The following is a 21,968-nucleotide window of genomic DNA, read 5'->3' on the forward strand; positions in this document are numbered from 1 at the left end:
AATTAGTCAAACAGTATGTTGGTCTTAGACAAGCAGGAAATTAAACAACAAAAACAACAAAATACCTGGTACTTTAAATAGTTTGAGAACCCTGATCTATGCTGACCTCATTTGAATTCTCAGATTATCCCATCTTAGATGGGAAAGAATATTGGCTATCACTTTTTGCCTGTCTCCATCAGACAACAGACATAGGAAGATTTCTGGGATTCATTCAAGTTTGCATTTATAAATTTAGTATGTATTTCAATGAAGATGTTATATAAAAGCATTTCAATATGAAATATATGAATAATTTGTGGCCCTTACTGATGAAAATACAATGCTTAGTAATTTAAGGTATATAAGAAAATGCCTACATAAACATTCATCCAGAACTTAAAGCTTTCATTCCTACTCTCAAAAAAGAAAACCTTTATAAAATGCTAAATACAATGAAAAATATTTAATTTACACTTTTATTTTGTAAGACACATAACCCTTTGCCCTCAAAATCAGTTTTCACGAATCTTTTTTTTTTTTTTTGGATTTTAAATAATTTGGAAAGTGGTTCAAATCAGATCAGAAGACGTAAGGAAAGGGGGTGCCTGGGTAGCTCAGTCGGTTAAGTGTCTGCCTTTGATTCAGGACATGATCCCAGGGTCCTGGGATGGAGCCCTACATTGGGCTCCCTGCTCTGTGAGGAGCCTGTTCACCCCACCCCTCATCACTGCTCCCCCTGCTTGTGCACGCTCTCTCAAATAAATAAAATTTAAATATGTCTAGAGAGTACCAAGATATTGAATATATCTACCTATGGAGGAAAAAATGATATATTGGTATGTAATGATTATTAACTTAAATTATACATATACTTTAAAAGACTTTTTTCCTTTTAATGAAACTTTTCCTAAAATGTGGCATAAACTTCTCTGCAAAAACACATTCTAGAGTGATTCTGAAAACTTTTGCTAAGGCCTATAAGCTCTGAAAAAGAGACCCAATATATTCAGTGTGATTAACTGGTATACAGTAAATTGTTTACTCTCGATTCTCCTTAAAATGCTGCTGGGCTTTTGGGATCTCTCACGCAGGTACCTTCCCGGGGAATTTCTAAGAAGACATGTGCACTTGCCTCCACCATCCTTTCCTACCTTTTCATTTTTACAATCTGTTTTCCTAGGTAGCTACAGAGAGGGAAGAATTACAGCTGAGAAATGCACACACACACACACACACACACACACACACACACACAACCACACGCAGGTTTTGAATCTCTGAGCTTACTTTACGCACAGTTCCAAGTCAATGGAATTTGCCTTTTCTCAAAGCATGCCATGCTCTCCTCCCGGCTCAGAGGCCCTTTTTCTGCCTGCTTCTGAGATTCACTACAGATGGCTGAGGCTGGAAGCATGATGGCTGGAGAAGTAGGGTATTACTTGATCTTCTATCATTCTGATAAGAACTCTATGAGGCAGAGAAAAGGCATATGCCATTATCCTCATTTTTTTTTTTAAATGGAGAAACTGCAGCACACAAAGAAAAGTTAAGTAACTTGCCCAAGGCACCAAGCAAATTAGTATCAGAGAATTCAGGTCTTTAAAACCCCTGCTATTCTCCTCATCAGATAACAATCCTGCCTTTCCCCTCCTCCAATCTTCCTCACACATATTTTACTCAACTGCAATATATATCTAAATTGTACTTTATGTATATGCACTTCCAGACACCTCAACCAAATCATCAAATTATAGTTTCCTATTATGTTTTCTTTGAAATGTCAGCTTTTGAAATGATACCCATAAATCTTTCAAATATGAAATTAGTAGGAAGAGGAGAGAAAGGATGATTGGAAAGAAAAAAATAACAGTTTCAATGACTTTGCTTGGGTAAAGAACGAAAAGATTAAAAAAAAAAAAGAAAGAAAGAAAGAAAGAAAATCCTAAAGTGGGGGAAGAAGGTTCTTTTTGATGGAGTGTTTTGCCTCTTTGCCTCTTTATGCAGTAGGTGGAGCTATGGTACTATTCGTTAGGGTTACAGGAAGGCTATCCGTGAAAAATAATCTAATTCATTCCTAGGATAGCCATTTTCTTTTGCATTTTCAAACAGTACTTTTCTGTTTTTGAATCGTTTTTCCTCCATGCTCTGAGAACCTTCAGACTGCACTACCTATTTCCCTTTCTTTTCTGGAATGACAGAGGGTTACCACCTTCACTGTACATCCTTATGATGCTATTTTCAGAAGGATATTAGGAGATACGGTTGTACAAAGCAGCCCACCTTTCTGTGCTCCATCACTCAAAAGGTTTCCTCTATAATCTACCAAATCTATTTTTTAGCTCAGAAACAGGATTCTCCTGAAAACTTGCCAGAACCACCACTGGCGTATCTTTTAAAATTTTCACTTATAGTGCAGCAGATATGGATGTAAATAATACCTCATAAAAATATGCTATTTGTAGAAATTAAAAAGAGAACAAGTTTTATTCAAAATTAAGGAATTAAAATCCAAAACTATGCTAAGTAACTTAATTTGAGTAGGAAAAAAAAAATCATAAGAAAGTATACCGGAATCAAAAAGTCCACCTTTATGGGGCACTGTGTCTAATATTACAATTATGGTTAATTTTATGTGTCCACTTGATTGAGCCACAGGATGCCAAGATATCTGGTTAAACATTATTCTGGGTATATCTGTGAGGGTGTTTCTGGATGGGATGAACATTTGAACTGGTGGACTAAAGCAGATTGTCCGCAGTATGGGTTGCCTCCTTGCAATTTTTTGGAGGCCTGGGTTGAAGAAAAAGCAGAGGAGAAGAAAATTCATTCTCTCTACCTGACTTTGAGCTGGGACACTTGTCTTCTTCTGCATTTGAACTTAAGACTTGACCTTAGACCAGGACTGGAGCTTATTCTATGTCCTGGTTCTCAGATCTTTGGACTTGACTGAAACTATACCATGGGCTCTCCTGGATCTCCAGCTTGAGAACTGCAGATTGTAGAACTTCTCAGGCTCCTTAACCTTATGGGCCAATTCCTTATGATAAATCTCTTCATATATATAACATATATATGATGTATAATATATTAAGTATAAAAGTAAATATAGGTTTTGATTCTCTGGAGAATCTAGACTAATACAATTATGAATTTAAGTTGCTTTGGCTTTGGTATAAAGGAGGCAAAAAAAAGTGTTGACATAATATTAATTTCTTTCTAGGCAACAACACCATACTTGTTTTTTTGTAAATAGGCACAGTTTCTAAACTTATTTATATAAATAAATCTCACTTGTAAAAACTGCTTTGTCTTTTTACATTTGACTCTAACTAAATGCTAATCATGATGACAAAGGAAAATGGGGGTGTCTCCTCTGTCTTCCTATTAACTAAAAAACCCATTCTACACTTTACATGATGATTCCACAAGCTTATCTTTATCCTCTCACTACTAGAAAAGTAATCACAACTTCTATCATAAAGATGGCTGTGTATCCTATTTGTAGTTTTGAAGATACTCTAAATAAATATGAGAACTTCAAATCTACAAAATTCACTGTATTTATTTGTCTTAATAAGACATCTTAGTTTTTTCAGCCTAAGGTAAATAATTCAAATTACTGACTGCCTACCACATTGTAGGTCAGGGAAATAGGAGATGTGGTCTGTGGACCTTTTGGTACTATGTACAGAGAAGACAAACAGCCAGAGCCAGAATGCAAATCACCTTCCTTTTCACCAAGCATACAATTTTCCCCTAACAAGAGTTTTTCAAAGAAGGAAGAAGGAAGTTGATTTACATCATGGCATAAATTCCTTATTCTCATTGTGGATGGTTACTTTGAGATATCATTGTTCTAGGCAATTCTAGGTACTTTCATATGTGTTATTTTGTTATTCATAATAGCTAAGATTTCCTTAATTCTTACTATGTGGCCAACACTTGCACTAACATTTAATACTCCCAATAACCCTGTAAAATAGGTATTATTACTATCCCTATCCTATGGATGAGAAAATTGATACCCAAAGTTTTCAGACAGTAAATAGTGAGCTAGGACATATACAAGTCAATCTGGGCTTTAGAGCACACTCTTACCACTTCATTGTACTGCCTCTCCTTAAATCTGAATCCTCAATTCAGTTATGCAGACATTAAATACCTCCCTTTTAGAGCTAAGAGACTGTTCCTAGACTATGTGCTGCTCAAAGAGGGGCTGTACCTAATTCATCTCTCCATGTTCTCTCTGGTAGCCTGTAATTATGCGCCCCAGCTTGTAGGCATTGTGGGGAAAATGCAGAAGTCATGAAACAGGGTCTCTACTCTTGTGAAGCTCATCTCATGGAAGAAATACTTCAATAAGTGAACCAAGCATAAGGTGGAAGGGCTTCCCTGGCCTGGCTGAGAAGAGTGAACAAGTTCTTTTAAGAAAATGCTCCAAACCCTAAGTCTTGAAGGTAGACAGAGAGGTCTAGCCTCACAGAATTGTAAATGCCCATGTACTTTATTTGACATTTTGCCCACTAATGAGATATAGGAAGAGAGACAAATAGGTAACTTTCTCAATAATGTCTACATGGACTCCCCGTGGGGTCTGGCTTCTGCCTTGGGAAAAGGCAAGGGAGACCCAGGAAAGGAATCAGACAATTTTGATCCCACAGAAAGCAAGGTCGGAGTCATATACAATTTTAGCTCTCCAAATACGTGATTGAGAGAATCCAGGTATCAATCATACCTAGTCTTCCGAGGAATTGACCTCGATAGTGTTTGAAAAAGGAACCAATGACACAAACTCAAATCTGAAGGTCATTAGAACCAGTCTTAAAACTTTGGTAGCTATGTGTCTTTGGATACGCAAGTCCTTCAAGGTCATATCAGGGTATGGGGGTGGTGGAGACTGCAGCAGCAGTAGTGAAATGGGCTCATAAAGTCAGGAAGAACCTTCCCAACACATGTTTACTGGAATATTAGAAGGTTAGGAGAAAAGACTCTGAAGTCTGATTGGCCTGGTTTAAATGCCCATTCTGTCCCTTGCATACAATTTACCTATCTTCTGTAAACCTCATATTCATATGTAAAATGGAAATATCAATTTTGAGAAGTAAACTATAAGATACATGTAAGAGGCTTAGCATAGAAACCTGGCATAAGATTTAATAAAAATGACACATGAGATCCTGGACCCAGAGTCCTTATTATATGTCAGGTACCCTTCTAAGCTCTCACACGTATGTGTACTTCACAATAAGGCTGTGAGGCAGAATGGTGGTCTGCATTTTTATGGACATACAACCCTTACCCCTTTCCCTCAAGGAGAATACATCCCTACCCCAATGACTCTAGGGACAGCTATGTAATAGTCTTTGTCAATGGAACTGAGCAGATGTGACCCATCTAGCACAAGTCTAAGATGCACCCAGAGTCTCCATTACAATACTGATCCTGATGATGGCATGTCAACCTGCATCCTGGAATGAAACAGACAGGTAGAGTAGAGCTGCACTGTACTTATAGCCTGTATGTGCCATGAGTGAGAAATGAATGCATGTTGCCACAAGCCATGGAGCTTTGGAGATCATTTAGTACCTTTAATATCCTCATTTGCAGCTGAGAAAATTGAGGCACAAAACACCAGAAAATCCAGTTTCAACTCTGTAATTTAACGTAGAACTACCAGAGCTGAATTTTCTTTCTTTGCTCTTTTGTATCATATGCTACTTATGGCTGCACTCTCCAACTGCATGAGTTCCCTTGTGATGACCAGGAACAGGGTGTAGATAAAACTTAAGGTAGAGGTACAGGGTGAAGAAGAAGTGTTTCAGCTTCCAAATGCCAGTCAAGATTTTCAGCAGTCTAACTAGGCTGGAGTCAGAGAAACAAAGTTGTGATAATGGTAAAGACACTGATGCTTGTGTTAATTTTTTAAGAGTGGAAACAATGACCTGATGATAAGATCTGGAAGTAAATCATCAAGATGGACAAGGAGGGGCTGTGGCACCTGCAAGGATATTTGGGCACACTGATGTAGGAAACTGGAAATGTATCGTGTTTCCAGAGCCTGTCAGTTTATGAAACAGTGGGACTCAGGGAGAATCCAGGAAGATGTGAGAGGTGGGGGGGAGGGGGGATTCAGTCAGAAATGGAGACATAAGAATAGGAGGGATATTAGATGTTAGACAGAATGTGAAGAACCATATTAGAGGTTACGTTTCCAGAGAGTGGAGTAGAGAGCTGTGTCCTTCCAAAAAGGAAGGCCCATTTGGGGTGCTCCTGGAAGACAGTTTAATGGGCACAATCTGGGATGGTGCTTAGGTGAATAATTTATGGAAAATACCACCACTTCAAACTAAAATTTAGTACACTAACTAGAAACTCAGCCATGAAAGGGTGTCATCCTTGGAGACAGGTAAGCTGGGTGATGTGAACTTGATGGTGAACAACAGAGAAATCTGAATTTAAATTATAAGATGAAAAGGAAGAAATCTATTAATTCCAAGAAGCTTAAAAAATTAAATGTTACTAAAAGTAGGCTGCATATTGGAATCAAAGAAATAAGCGTTAGAAAGAGTCAATTCAAAGGGCCAAAGCCTGCTGAATGGAAACAGAAGAAAAGGAAAGAGAAGACCCAGAAAATCTAAATCAATGTTAAAATAATTAACACAGCACAGTAAATTATAATTTACGTGCTTAATCTCGACACTTTATAAAGACTCTTTGATACTACACTGAAGACAGAGCCCTGGACGCTGCCTCTATAGGACAATGTGGACCTACAAGAAAAGGGGTTAGCAACCCTGATGATTGGAAGTTTGACCTTTGAAGAAGAAAGTCTTCCTCTAATCTCTCAAAAGCAGAGAAACAGTCAGGCAGCACTTCCGATGAAGAGTGGCCTGCCTCAGAGAGGAAGAGGAAGCTCCTGATGTTACTGTCTGGTCTCATAGGAGTCAGGGGCTCCCCAGGCCCTCTGCCAAGTAGTGCTGCTTGAGAGGAAGGGCACAAAGGTGATTTGTGGTAAAGACAGGATTCCAAAACTGAGAACATTCTAAAGAGAAAAGGTGAACTACTAAACAAGGCCATGGCTTTTGGCATTTTAAGATACCTAAAGTGTACTGAAATGCCAGGTGTCTGGCCACCATCTTAACCACTGCCTAGGAGACACAATAATGCAATTAAAAGCATATGGACTGTCAGGGCTTAACATAACTGATTGGGATCCCACTTCTTAACCTGCTGAGAAGCCTTGGGAGAAATACTCTTAGAATATCAGTTTATCTACAAAAAGGAACTAAAAGATCTCTTATCCAGAGTGGTTGAGATGAATGCCGATAGGATCACCTGTCATACACATGTGCTGAAGAAATATTAGCTCCCTTCCTAAGGGATACATGGTCCTAATCCAGGGGTCACATCACCAATTTCTAAATGAAAGTCATTGGAAAAATGAATGTTTCTTAATGTACTTTGTATCCAGCATAATTAAAATGGTGTTATGTGAGAAGAGCTGCTGGAAATATTTTTAAATGGGCAGTCATTCACTCATTCATACAATAAATTTTATTGAGTGACTACCATGTGCTAGGCATTATATACTATTAATTAAAATCTGACTCAATATTCCAAATTCTAAAAAACATCTACTGAGTAATTTATGCTTTAAGAACTATCATTGATGATGCTACAACTTTAATTATGAGAAATACTGAAGTGCATCCTGGATACCTTGAGAAAAAAACAAAAACAAAAACAATGCAGGTTTCTGACAAATTAACACCATAGTGAGCACTGCTGAATTTTATATTCTATTTTTCCTACTCTCAGCCACAAATCTGATGTACCTCGTATGGGCTCCAAGTGTAGTAAGGGATGCCAAATCAATGTTCTTGGGCTTATCAATTGAGATTGGTTCTATTTTTCTTCATCTTTCTCCCTTACCCAAGGGGCTGATAAACTTTAAGTTTATACAAAAAGGATAGTACTTGTGACCTTCTTTTAACAAGAACTAACATTTGTACAGCTTAAAAAACACTTTCTTTTTTATCATCAAACTTAATCCTCATATTAAGTAGGCATTTTCTCCTTTTACATATAAAAAAAACTGGGGCTCCTAAAAAGTGAAATCCCTTGCCCAAGGTCTTGGCTACTGACAAAGCTGTAAGACATCTGGGATTTCTGATGGAAAAATCCTGTGTTCTTTTCCTGTGGTTATAGGATGAATCAAAAGATCTATTTTGTAAGCATTTTAAGAGCTACCAGAGCTTGGAGGGGGTGGTAAATGTACTGATTATCCAAACTAAAAATGCAGCACAGAAGGGAGGGGGAAAATGGAAGGCTTTTAAGAATTATGAAATGTTGCATATCTGAAACAATATACTCACTTTATGCATTATAAGAACCTAGTTTCTTATTTCTCTCTCTCTTTTAAATCAAGACAACAGAATGGGTGGATGCAGGGCAAGCAGGTGTCACAGTTCTAACAGAAGTTCTACATAGGAGAGAAGGAAATGGAGATTTGCTGCACAAATCTTTTAGCCAGAAACTTGCTGGGTGTTTACATGAAACTTACAGGTGTTATGTAACCCATCTATCTATTCAAGAGATTCAAAAAAGGAGTTAATACTTGGAGAGCTGGGTACATTTCACAATAGCAATCTATAGGCTGCTTTCATAGTTGGACTTTACCTTTCTAAACCAACAGTCACATATATGCCAGAGGAGCCCATATGTATCCCCATAAAAGATCCAAGTTAAGAACATCATAGACACAGTGTGGTGATGGCAATAAGTCTAGACACAGACAGATGAAATCCCTTGCTAGTGGGACAAGTCTGAAAACATCTGTTTCTATTTTCCAGACATGACATGAAAATGGAGCACTCAATGCATCTAAGTGACAGACTATGCCTGATGATGGTAAAAATGGGTCAATCCTAATTCTGCCACATATAGCATTCCAGGAGAGGTGTGAAACTAACTTGTAGGAAGAAAGCAGAGGAGCCTGTAATTAAAACATACAATAGGATGGATATTTTTCTAACTTCACTTGCATTGCCCCCAATTACTAACGGCTTTTTTAGTTTTTGCTTAAACTAAACACAAGGGAAGTTCTCTGAACAGACCCATTGGATTAAAGGACACTCTTTGTGAAAATGCCTGTTGGAAGAGGCAGACTCACGTGTGTAGTCTTTCAGCCCCCGTGAGTTGGAGTATGAGCCTTGAGCCTGGATCACTTATCAAGAAATAAAAGAGGTCCTCAAAGTCTGTGCTGGACTTGTCACCTTGTCTGGGAATGCCTTTCCCCGTTTCAGACTCCATGCACGCTCCTGTTCCTTTTGCTTAAGCATGTGTGTCACGTGGCACCTGGGCAACTCCCCTAACTCGATCTGTTCCCTTCAGCAGAAAGATAACATCCTGGTGCTGGAGAAGAGAAGCAGATGTGCATAGGCCAATTGCCCTCTATTGTTTCAAGCACAGCTATCCAGACACACCCAGCTAACATGGTCAACTCCACCCACCCTTAGATGCACAAAAATACATAATCTTTAGCTACGGAAACTTGGAATGGTTTGTTATGCAAAAAAAAAGCTAACCAATGAGAAGTCCTCTTATACATCACTGTGTTCTGTGGTCAATACCACTCTACTGAGAGACTATAACATACTCAAAATCTATCATTTAGGAATTTTGCTCTCCTGTAATTTCCAAATTTTGCTCTTAAAATTTGTATATAAATTAAACTTCATGTTTGCATTCATTTTATATCACTTTACCAAGTTTAGATAAACTCAACTGATATGAAATACTGATAACATCATGTTTAATATGCCACCACTCTATTTTCTAGGCAGGCGGTAAGTATCACAGAACTATCATTAGCTCATATTGTCATCAAAGTTTCAATATATTAATGTAACTACATGTTCTCATCATCTGATTGTTCATCTTCTTGTGGTCAATAAAGATTACATTATTTGTGAACTAATCAAATTTAACTGATTGATTATTCTCATTTCTAGATTTGATGAAGCCTAAAAAACAATATGAGCTAATAAACTGCTATTTGTAAAATATCCTAGACACACTGAAGTAAAAAAAAAAAAAAGGCTTTTAGTGAAAAGAACCTTTTGTTTCCTTAAGATGAAGCCATTTCCTTCTACATGTAATTAATACAATAAGAATGTACCTTCTGATAATGTGGGGATGTAGAGGGAAGGAAATGATACACAAGATATAGTGTTATTCATCAATGAAAAGCATTTAAAAATATCCCTACATTTATACACACACACACACACACACACACACACATACACGTATATTTGTGTGTATACATATCTACACAGGCATGGATGAATGAATGGATAGAAGGGGAGAGAAGGAGGTTAGGATGTAGAAAGTGGTTAAACGCTGTTACTCTCACCCCAACAACCAAAACAAGCCTGATAAACTATGAAAACATGGTTTTTAGAAACCCATCAGAGAGCTGGGGATGCAAGGAGACCTAACTGAACTAAATTCCAGAAGTGAATGAACCCTTCATAGGGAAGGAGAAACCAATGGCCAGTGGCTGTTCTTATTTGGAGCATGTCAGAAGGAAGACAGAGAGTTGGCTATAGATGGAGATAAGGAGAAAGCAGCCTAGCTTATAATAGCTCCCATGTAGGCTGAATGACAGCATAGAATGCTGATAGGCCCCCCTCCAAAGCAAGCCTCTGCCTATCTGTCAACCCTCCCCCATGGGTCTTTACCAAGAGCGGGAGGTGGTATACTGAACGTACAGGGTAGAATTAGAGACTGAAGAGAAATTCATCTAAGGTGTTCTGGGATTTCAGCTTCAGGAAGCTAGGGGTGACTGGGACAGCTAAAAGAAAACTCTGCAAGGAGTTCTCAGCTTTCATAGAGTGTAAGGCAGCCTTCCTCAGTAGGCTTGGGTCAGGCAGCAGAGGGAAAAAAGATCTGCCAAGGCACAGAAAGCCAGGGGCAGAATTGAGAACAAAGAGAACTCCCTGGGGGCCCTTCCTACTTGGCATCTGGGCCATAAAGGAGAGAGAGAGATCTCTTACAGTTTAGAAAGCCATGCGGCTGTAAATCTGCTGAATCTTGCCAGTGGTCAGAGCTCAAGCCCTCTGGAAGGCAAAGACCTGAGCTTGTCCTCACAGGATTAGTACACACTGAATCACACGCCCTCACAGGATTAGTACACTGAATCACACGGAAGTTTCAAGCCCCAGCCCAACCACAGACTGGCACAGCCTTGGCCTCCTCCACTGGCCCTAAAGGAAGGGGTATGCTCTTTTTGGAGGTGAATGTTATTTACTTCAGGCTTTACTGTTCAGGCTTTGTGCAATGTGTGGTATGTGAGCCAAAAATTAAAGACACACAAAGAAGCAAGAAGTCAGTCATGGTTCAATTAACAGGAGATGCAGAGATGACCCCAATGGACGATGATTATTTGTTCTATCTTTTTTTTTTTTTAAGATTTTATTTATTTCATAAGAGACAGAGAGAGAGAGAGAAAAAGAGAGAGAGAGAGAGAGAGAGAGAGAGAGAGAGACAGGCAGAGGGAGAAGCAGGCTACATGCAGGGAGCCCATGCTGCCCTATTTGTTCTATCATTGATGAAGATTCTAATACTGGCAGCATTTTCTTCAGAGGGATATATTAACAGGGATATATTAACAGGTAAATAATCTTAGCACTCAAATAAGAGGTGCAGAAAGTTATTTTCTTGTTCGAAAAATATGAAAAAATTCTTAGTATTTACTCCATTCCAGATCCTGACTTACTGAAGCTGCAAAACAAAGGATGCTAGCCATCTCTTCACAGAACTTAATCTCCTCGGAAAGACAGACCTAGAAATAAATATAAACCAGCCCAATAAATGCTATAATAGAAGCCTATAAAGAATGTTACAGAAATCATGGAAGATAAAGCTAGAAGAGCCAGGGGAAGCTTCAAAGAGAAAGATATCTGAAGCCAAGTTTTTTAGGATGAGTAGGGAATGTTCATAATGCAGATGAGAGACAGGATAAGGGAGGATATGAAAGAATGGAAGTATGGTATGGTTTCAGGATCCTACCATAAGTTCAGTAGTTTGTTTGTTTGATTGATTGATTTTGAAGTTTTAATTTTTTTTTCTTCTTCTTTCTTTCTGTTTAGGGTGACTTTTTTTTTAAGATTTTATTTATTCATGAGAGGCACAGAGAGAGAGAAAGAGAGAGAGAGAGAGAAAGAGAGAGAGAGAGAGGCAGAGACACAGACAGAAGGAGAAGCAGGCTCCATGTAGGGAGCCCGATGTGGGACTCGATCCCAGGATTCCAGGATCACACCCTGGGCCAAAGGCAGGCACCAAACTGCTAAGCCACCCAGGGATCCCCAAAAGTCCAGTAGTTTTAAACAGCACAGGGCTGGGGGAGTATGTTGGGAGAAAGGGATGTGATTGAAATGAACAAGACAGTTGTAGCCAGAATGAAAATGCCTTTAATATTACATCAAAGACTATGGAAAGCTTTTAAGCAGGAAAGTAATAAAATCAGATTTACATTTGTGACAAATATTTGTAGGACCTGTAATGCTACATTATTATTGTTGATAAATTAGCCTCTACCTTACTATGAGAACTTGAAGGGTGAGAAAAGATGACAGGAATTGATCAAAGACGAAAGAAAATAAGATTTGAGAGATGACATTAAGAAAATTCCCTGAGCTTTATCCTGAAATTGTGATCTTTATTACTAAAATTATTGCACAATGCCATTTTTACCTTTATCAATCATGAATTTACTAGTATGGCCATCCTGGTTCAATTGATTTTCACACGTAGACATAAGTTAAAGTTGACTTCTGTAATTCCAAAGTAGACTATGCTTTAAAAAACACAATGCATAATTTCATGAAAACATAGATAGCTCAGAAAGAGAACTATACCAGTTAGTGATGTGTTAGGCTGTAAGTATCACTGAAAAATAGTGGTTTAAACAAAGATGAGGCTTATTTACTCAGTCTAAGGACTGACAGTTCGGGACAGGTTAATAGCTCAGTAACACCATCAGGGACCCAGCTTTTTTCTCCATTTTCCCCTGTGCCACCCTCACATATAGCTTTTGCCTTCATATTCTCGATAAGGCTGCTGCACTTCGATGCATTTTATTCACATCTGGAGAAGAAAATAAGGCAAGAGCAAAGTGCCAAAGAACTTAGGGCTAAAAGAACAAGTTAGCTGAGTATGTCCCTTTTAAAAAGCTTTCCTGGGAGTACTGCCAAGTGAATTCCACTTGCATTTCATTGGCCAGAACAAGGTCACATGGCTGTCCCTAGCTATAGGGGAGTAAAGGAAGATGCATCAGTTTAGCTAGGTTCACTGCCATCCTGACCAAAATTCTGTTATAGGAAAGGAGAGAACAATGGATTTGAGAAGATAACGAGCAGTGTTTCTCACAGAAAGTAACATAAGATCTTGCTCAGCTTTTTCGTTAGGTTGCAACCCAACTGCTAAGACATGCATGCTGAACACCCTGCATGCCTATGAGGGAGACAGATAATTTTCTCTTTTATAAGCAGTTCAGGTATGCTATTAATGGAGGCTACTTGAAAGGATGTTCCCCAAATAATAGAATTTGAAGGATAGACTTAAAACAGAAATAGCAATTTTGGAAATTCACCTAAATTCATCACATACAAGAGGCTCTTTGAAGTCACTACAAATGGTTAGTAATTTTATTTACTGTGTATATCAATACTAGTGACAGTATGCCCACTTGTTACCAGTCCAAGTAGCAGAAGCACAAACACCTGCACATGTTCAATATTCTTGATGCTTACCAGGAATGGTAGGACTAGCCAGCTGCTACTTTCCTTTCTGCCCAAATATTTTCCAAATATTAAGCTATTTTTTGTTATTGCAAAGAGGTAACAAAATTCACAGAACTCAGCTTTTAACAATTGGCTACTATATTTATGACAGATGGCTACATTTACAATTATTAACAGTCTTGCTACTGTTTGAATATAAAAACCAAAAATGCTACATAAATTACATGCTCAGTTGCCTTATTTCTAATTTAACTTAAGGGAACAAGAATTAATTTGATCTATTTTAAATATTTGCCAACAGGATGAATTCAATGACGTATGGAAAGATAATACTGAATTCACTGTCTTCTACTTCTTGCCACTAAACAATATATCAGTTTGCTTTTCTACTGAAATTGCATAAAATAGATAGGACAGCTAATTTAAACAGTTGTTTGCACATTCAATATTTATAACCCGAATCTTGCATGACTGACTGGAAGCAGTGAGTTAGAAGGTTTAGCTCAGCTGCTGCCTGGAGTGATGGATGGCCTCGAAGAATTTCTTGTTCACTGACCAGATCAATCACATAACAGAATAAAAAAAATAAGATCAGCCTTAAACTAGATTCCCAACATTTCCATCTGTATGCAAAACTATTGCAGGAAGAAATGTATCATAAAACATAATGTGAAGCTACTTAAAAATAATAAAAATCCACCAGAGAGGCTGTAGAATACAAATAAAAAAGATAGGGTGACAGAATGATATTCTGTGTTTTAACCGAATATTAACTGAGACTTTATTATATCTATAACCCAAAAGTGTTGTCAATTTATAGTGATATTTTGATCGAGCTCAGAATCATAAGTAAAAGGGTTTACAAATAATTGAAAAGGCTCCAATTCTGGGAGCCATATTTGCAGCTGAATTTTATTTAGTCAAACTAAAAGGTGGTGTTGTGGCAATCATTATATACTGCTATTTTTAATTATTCCAAAGGCCATTCTAAAAAGATGGGTCTGTTAAATAATGAGTGAACAAACATCTGATGTTTCAAATGAAAGAATCCGTTAATGGTTAACTGCAAAACATTTGCATTAATGGGAGGAGGCTGGTGAGGCCTCCTTAGTGCATTTGTGGGTTTGACTGGTTTGTGGGAGTCCGTGGTGAGCATGTCTTTCCAGCTCCTCATTCAGTGATATCAGGTTGGTACCCTCAAGGCAGCCAGAGCAGGAATGTTTAGATCACAGAAATTAGCAAATGTTCAACAGCGGGGCTCCTCCCTACCCTGCCTGTGTGGTTACAGGGCTTGCTGGGAAATAGGTACCAGCATTTGGCAGTGTGAGCTGTTCCTAGGGTCAGGGTCCAAGGCGGGCTAGGACGCTGAGGGGACCCAGAGCTGAAGAGCATAAGATTGAGGTCTTGCTGAACAGGTGCAGGAGTGAGCAGGCTTGCACCCTCGATAATCCTGAAGGTGCCCTGGGATGGGAGGTTTTAAGGATGGCTGTAGGTGGCAACTGGGAGGACAGTAATGGCATCCGCCACTTTCTGAGGCCCTGGGGCATTCAGTTTTCTCTCAAGCAAGTTTACCCCTCCTAGGAGTAGGAGTGAGAGGGGGAAGAACAGGTGGAGAATTACAAGACATGAGAAGGAAAAGGAAGGAAGACAAAAAAAAAGAGAGAGAGAGAGAGAGAGAGAGAGAGAAACAATGATAAAGAAAAAAGTAGAGTGAAAATGCAAGAATAAAAAAAAAGGTAGACAGAAAAGGGAAGGCAAAGAGAAGAAAATGAGAAAAAGGAGGAAGAATGAAGAGGGAGAGAAGATAAGAAACAAAATGGGGGGAAGAGAAAAGTAGCAAGAGGAGGAGAAGGGAGGGAATCATAGGAAGAGCTGGGAGGTGGAGAAGGAACTGGGACTGTCAGCCCTCTGTGCATGGGCAGAAGAATGGCTAGAAATGCTAGATGCACGGTGGGCCCTTTGATCCAAACCACAGTTGGAGGCTCCAGAGCTGAAGACAGCAACCTTTCTACCACTCAAGGGCCTTTTCTTCTTTAGAGGCTGGAGCTTAGGTACTCTTTTGAGCAATGGGTGAAGAAAACCTGGCCATGTTTTGATAGGAACAGAGGTCAGCAAGAAGACAGAGCCTGGGTTCTGGCTACTTCATGGGTTTCCAGGAGTTCCCAAGGGCAGTGGTTTTCAAATGTCAAGTGCATCAGCATCACCTGGAGGACATGTTCAAACATAGACTGCTGGTTTCTCTCTCAGTACTTCAGGAGTGGGGCCCAAGAATGCTCAATTAAATTCCCAGGTTGCGGATGCTGCTGGTGTAAAACATGGACTTCGTAAAATAAAACATATCCTGGAAATGATTAGGACCCAAACTTAAGCCCTTATTAGTGAGCATCTTAGCAAGAATTCAAATGAGACAGATACAGGCTAATAATGAGCAGCAGGAGTCCCGCGATGGGAAGAAAGGCATCCTGAATCAATTTTTCCTGCTTACAATTATGCCCTAGGCTGTCTGTGGCATTCACAAATGTTTCTCTAGTAGCCAACTCTGGAGAGTCTGACTCATTCCTTGAAATCTCCAAACCCTCACGGCTAGGTCTTCTGAGATCATTTTTATACCAATGAGTGCAACTGACCTGAACAGGGGCGAATATCTGACCCAAACTAACACAATCATATTCTCTCTATAGGTATTCTGAAATTGCCTGGTAGGACTGGAAATGAAGCAGAAACACAGAATAGCTGAGATGGAGGAGTGAGATAGAGTACTTAAGGCTCTCTAATGTTGGCTTCCACAGCCAGCTGCACTGCTGTCCTTGGGCTGTGTGTGACGCTCCAACATACCTGTATTTGGTGTCCCTACTGTGTTTTAATTTACTCAAGCTGGTTTGGTTGACTGAAATGAGGTACATGAATTTAGTCCCTCTTTACAACTGTGACAACTTCACTAGCACAAATGAACTCACGGGCCCTTTGATACACTGCACCAATCTTGCCTATTCTGATATTTTAACCCTCTTTAGTAGCCTATTCCAGGGTGTCATCACCAAGCTGGGTGGAAATAAACAAACCCTTATGCCCATTTCTTTTTATTGGGTGTTGAAAAGTTTTATGCATACATCCTTACCATTTTTTAAATATCAGGTAAAACAGCTATGACTATATCTGTTACTAGGAATAACAGTTAGGACTCTATGTCAAAAGTTAACAGAAAACCCAATTCAAGCTGGCTCACTTAATAAATGAAATTTATTAGCTCATGGAGGGCAGGTTTCCGGGTTGACTGATTTAACAGCTCAAAATGGTCACCAATGACCCAATTTCTTTTGTTTCTCCCCTTCTGCCACCTGGGTCAGCTTTATCTTCATGGGTCACAGGACAGGTGCCAGACACAAATGGTACTACTAATCCAGCAACCAAAAGAGCCCTAAAATTCACTCTGATTGGGCTAGAGTATGTCAGAGTCCCACTCCTAAAAGCATAAATGTGGCTAAGTGGATAGAGGGTGCTAATTGACCTACCAATCAAAACCCACACCAGCGGCTATGCTGTCATGTCTTATTAAAAGTAGATAGTCTGCCACTAGGCAGGGGGATATACCCAAACAAAACTCAGAAATTTTAAGGAAGAGAAAAATGTGGCGAAGTCTTCTAGGTAGAAAGACCACAGGTGCCTACTACCACAATTCTTTCTCATATGTATAATTAGAAAATAACTTTAAAAATGCACTTTATTTTGCAACCACTATAGTCATAATTGGTTCAGGCAAGAATCATCATACTAAACTAGTAACAGAGAGCTTGATGAGGACCACGGTCTCTATAAACTATCAGGATATATCCCCAAAATGACTTATTAATTTAAAGAGAAAAATAGTAACTTCACCATGAGTAAACCTGGCAGACAACACTTTAACCAAGTGATCAAAGTGAACACCGCCTATAATGGAACAAACCAACATCATATGCCTCTTCATAAAATTCACTGAGAAAGGGCAGCCTAAGTGGCTCAGTGGCTTAGTGCCGCCTTCAGGCCAGGGCGTGATACTGGAGACCCAGGATCGAGTCCCACGTCGGGCTCCCTGCATGGAGCCTGCTTCTCCCTCTGCCAGTGTCTCTGCCTCTCACTGTCTCTCATGAATAAATAAATAAATAAAATCTTTTAAAAAAATTCACTGAGAAGGATACAATATCTCTTTCATAGTATTTCTAAAGCCAAAAATGTATAACCTGAGTCTAATAAGGAAAACATCAAACTCAGTGAAAGGGCATGCTACAAAATAACTAGGCTGCACTTTTCAGAAATGTCATTGATGTGAAAAACACAGAATGGCTGAGGAATCATTCCAAATTAATGGAGACTGAAGACAAATGCAAACTAAATGCAACGTGTAATCCTAGACTAAAACCACAATTGCTATAAAGGGCAGTAGGTCTACACCATGGATAATACTGCATCAACGCTGAACACGCTGATTCTGAAAACTGTACTGTGGTTATGTCAGTGAATGCCTTTGTTCTAAGTAGGTACATACTAATGTATTTAGTGAAGGAATATGAGGTCTGCAATTCACTCTCAAATAGTTTGGGGAAAAATGTGTATGTACACACACACACACACACACACACACACACACGCACAGAAAGTAAAAGCAAATGTGGCCAAAATATTTAACTGGTGAATCTGGATAAAAGGTAGTTCTTTGTACTATTTTTGGACCTTTGCTTTAAGTTCAAAATTGTTTCAAAATAAAAACTTTAAAATATTTAAAACTTATTTTAGACTGCGTGTCCCTATGATTTTTCTCAAAGCGTGAAGTATTACTGTTTTGCACTGTGTATCACTTAAGTTTCATAAGGGCACAAGAGCTGACAATAAATCTCAGTTTTCTTTTAACTTATTTATTAGAAACTCAGCTGGTAAAGGATGATATGTCTTAGCCAAAGCCTGTTGTTTCCTTTTCTTCTGGGCACACAGCCAGACTTTATTTCCCAGCATCTCCAATGCTGTTATGGGTGGTGTCTTCTGGCCAGAGAAATATCCTCCCATGTGGTTCTCTAGATTCTCTCTTCTTGTACCTACTGTCCAGATACAGAAGATCCGGCAGAGGACTCTAACATCCTAGATGGAAGACAGAAGGGGTGTAGGTCTCTAAATGACTATCGGTGGTCAGAGCCCTACCACTGGCCTGAATTGTGGCAAGAAGAGCAAACAATCTTTACAGAGTTAAACTACTGAGATTAGATTACCTGTTATAGCACTTAGCCTACTTGACTAATAAAGTTACCTGATTTATTATTATTTTTGTTTGTTTGTTTAAAGATTTTACTTATTTATTCATGAGAGACACACAGAGAGAGAGAGAGGCAGAGACACAGGCAGAGAGAGAAGCAGGCTCCATGCAGGGAGCCCGACGTGGGACTTGATCCTGGGTCTCCGGGATTATGCCCTGGGCTGAAGGCGGCGCTAAACTGCTGAGCCACCCGGGCTGCCCTGATTTATTTTTTTTTAAAAGATTTTATTTATTTGAGAGAGAGAGAGCATGAGAAAGAAGGAGAGGGAAAAGCAGGGAGCCCTGATGTGGTGCTTGATCCCAGGACTCTGGGATCAGATGCTTAACCAATATTGCCACCCAGGCAGCCCTAAAGTTCCCTAACTTATAAAACAGATTAATACAAGGGGACACTTTAGGAAAATGCACTGAGGATTCATACGTTTGCTTTCAAAATACATACTTTAAAATAGGAGTTCTCAAAGTGTGGTTAAGGGAACTCTTGGTTCTCAAAGGATAGTTCAGGGACCCTTGAGAGTCTCCAAGACATTTTCAGGGTCTCTGTGATGTCAAAACTATTTTCAGAGCAAGACTAAGATGTTCTTTGTCCTTTTCACTCATTCTTTTACAAGTACACAGTGGAGTTTGCCAGAGGTGATATGATGTATTATACCAAAAGAGACTGAATATGAAGCAGATATGAGAACACACCTGTCTTCTAAGTTAGACATTAAAGAGATTTACCAAAATGTAAAATAACGTCACTCTTTGCTAACTTTTTTTGCTTTAGAAAATATAGATAACTTATGCTAATTATTCAGAGTTACTTATGTTAACATGTAATGGGGTTGTTATTTCTAAATAATAAATATCTTTTAAATTTACTTTTAATTTCTAATATGGTAAATACTGACAAATATAACCCACATAAACAAAAACCCTTTGGAGTGTTCAATAATTTTTAGGTGGGTAAAAGCGCCTGAGACCAAAAAATAGAAGAACCCCTACTTCAAACAAGTATATCTAAAAATCTAAATAAAATAAACCCATATTGCTAAAATATAAGAGATAGGATAGTGAGTACCCTTGGCTGACCCTTAGTAACAGAAAAGCATAGTCTCTAGGACATGGTAGGTGCTAAATATATAGTTTTTAAATTAATACACTGTACAATGGTGAGCATATCCACATTTAAGAGTGTTGTGATAAATGAATGAGACCACATGCTTATGTGTTTATCATTGTTCACAGTTATTCATTATCACTCTTTATACGTAAGATGTTTGTAAGTCCCCATCCACTGACTTCATACTTGGCTATATAATCTGAGTTGGCCAATGGGATATAAGTAGAAGTAATATGTGCCACACGTATCTGAGAAGAAGCTTTAAATTTAATTGTGTGGTTCTGCTCAGACTCTTGCTCTTCTGCCCCTGCCTTGTGAAGAGCATGTTTGTTGAGTGCAGGTTCTAAAATAAGAAGACATAGGACAGATACATAGTTGGCCTATAGTTAAACACAGCTACAGTTCATCTGCAGCTCTCAGGTAACGTGTGACAGAAATACATAAAACTGTTGTAAGCTATCCTAGCAAACCTGGCAAATACAGTATGAAATGAGCCTAATATACTGCAGATGTTCAGTAAACCTAACCATTCTCATCAGTGCTATTATTCAGTTAAAGTAGCACTAAAAAACTTGCTTAGTCCTTGAGTGACCACACAAAGCAGAGCCTACCTTGATTAACTAGGATAGTTTACACAACACTATTGACATAACCTCAGGATTCCATTAGCAATAATCGCACCTCGGATAAACCTCATTGGCTACGATACTGCCACTGCGCAAAAAGCTAGCCTCAAGATTCCAAGTAAATGAAGTACATGACATAGGACAGGAGTGGCATCAAAGTAGACTTCACTCTAAGAAAAAATTCTGGCTACCATGTACCCCTAAATACCCACTGGAGAGTCTCAGGAATATCTGTAGAGGTCATTGGTAAGTTACTGAGAAACAAAGAGGTTCTAAGATGACTGGAAAATGCCCAGACTCAAAGGAGAGTGCAATGGGTCTATGAGCTCATCTGCTTGCCTTGCCCACATCCTCTTCTCAGAGCCTCTGAAGCTGAAACCAAAGATGAAGCTGAAACCAGAGATGAAGCCTCTGAAGCTGAAACCAAGTATGTGCTGAAAGCCAATGACTGATCCTGATTTTTCTTTGGAATCTTTGCACTAGAAGATACACCAACTGAACGTGGTCACACAGTGATGGGTATTAGAGTTATAGGATCATTGAGGGAGCCATATTTGCCTGCGACCACAATGGCAAGCAATCAGAGAAAGTCAGTCTGCAGGATCAAACAGAACAGAGTGGACTAACAGGGTAAGAGATGAGAGAGTAGCTGCCAGAGAAAGAGCAATTACTGACAACTTTCAACTCTAAAGAAACCTGTATCAACTTGTGTGCAGTTGGGATCCATAAGATTTTTGCATGTTCTTCTAATACTTCTCTTTTTACCTGATATAATTTAAATAAAGTAATGTCCCTAACAACCAAATGATCCTTAAAAGATGTAGATTTTTGGGTTTTTTTTAACCTTGCTAATCCTGACCCAAACATAGAATTAAACTGATTTCTGGTTGTTTGTACAGGACAAGGGTTGGGGAGGAACAGAAATCTGGATTACAGTAACAGAATTAACTTTCTACAACTGAGAATCCAAAGTACTTGCAGAAATAACTTTGCTTTCCAAGTGTCAGAAACCATGATTATAAAATCATACTACATCTTTACCTTTTTCCAATACAAGCACTAAAAGGCAGCAAAGATGTCAAGCAAAGATGCTAGAGAGTCAGGAGTTCTGGATTTAGTATTGCCTTTGCCTCTAAGAAACTTTGTGTCTTGAAAAATGTCAT

The 21,968-nt window shown here is 38.9% G+C and overlaps 1 protein-coding gene and 1 pseudogene across 14 annotated transcripts in view; both read right to left on the reverse strand.

Moving 5' to 3' along the window:
* Positions 1 to 21,968, reverse strand: part of CFAP20DC (CFAP20 domain containing) — a 241,375-nt gene that overhangs the window by 194,075 nt on the left and 25,332 nt on the right. The window lies entirely within an intron of this gene.
* LOC121496407 lies at positions 20,720 to 20,905 on the reverse strand (annotated as a pseudogene).

This window comes from Vulpes lagopus, chromosome 7 (genome assembly GCF_018345385.1).
Source record: "Vulpes lagopus strain Blue_001 chromosome 7, ASM1834538v1, whole genome shotgun sequence".
NCBI lineage: Eukaryota > Metazoa > Chordata > Mammalia > Carnivora > Canidae > Vulpes > Vulpes lagopus.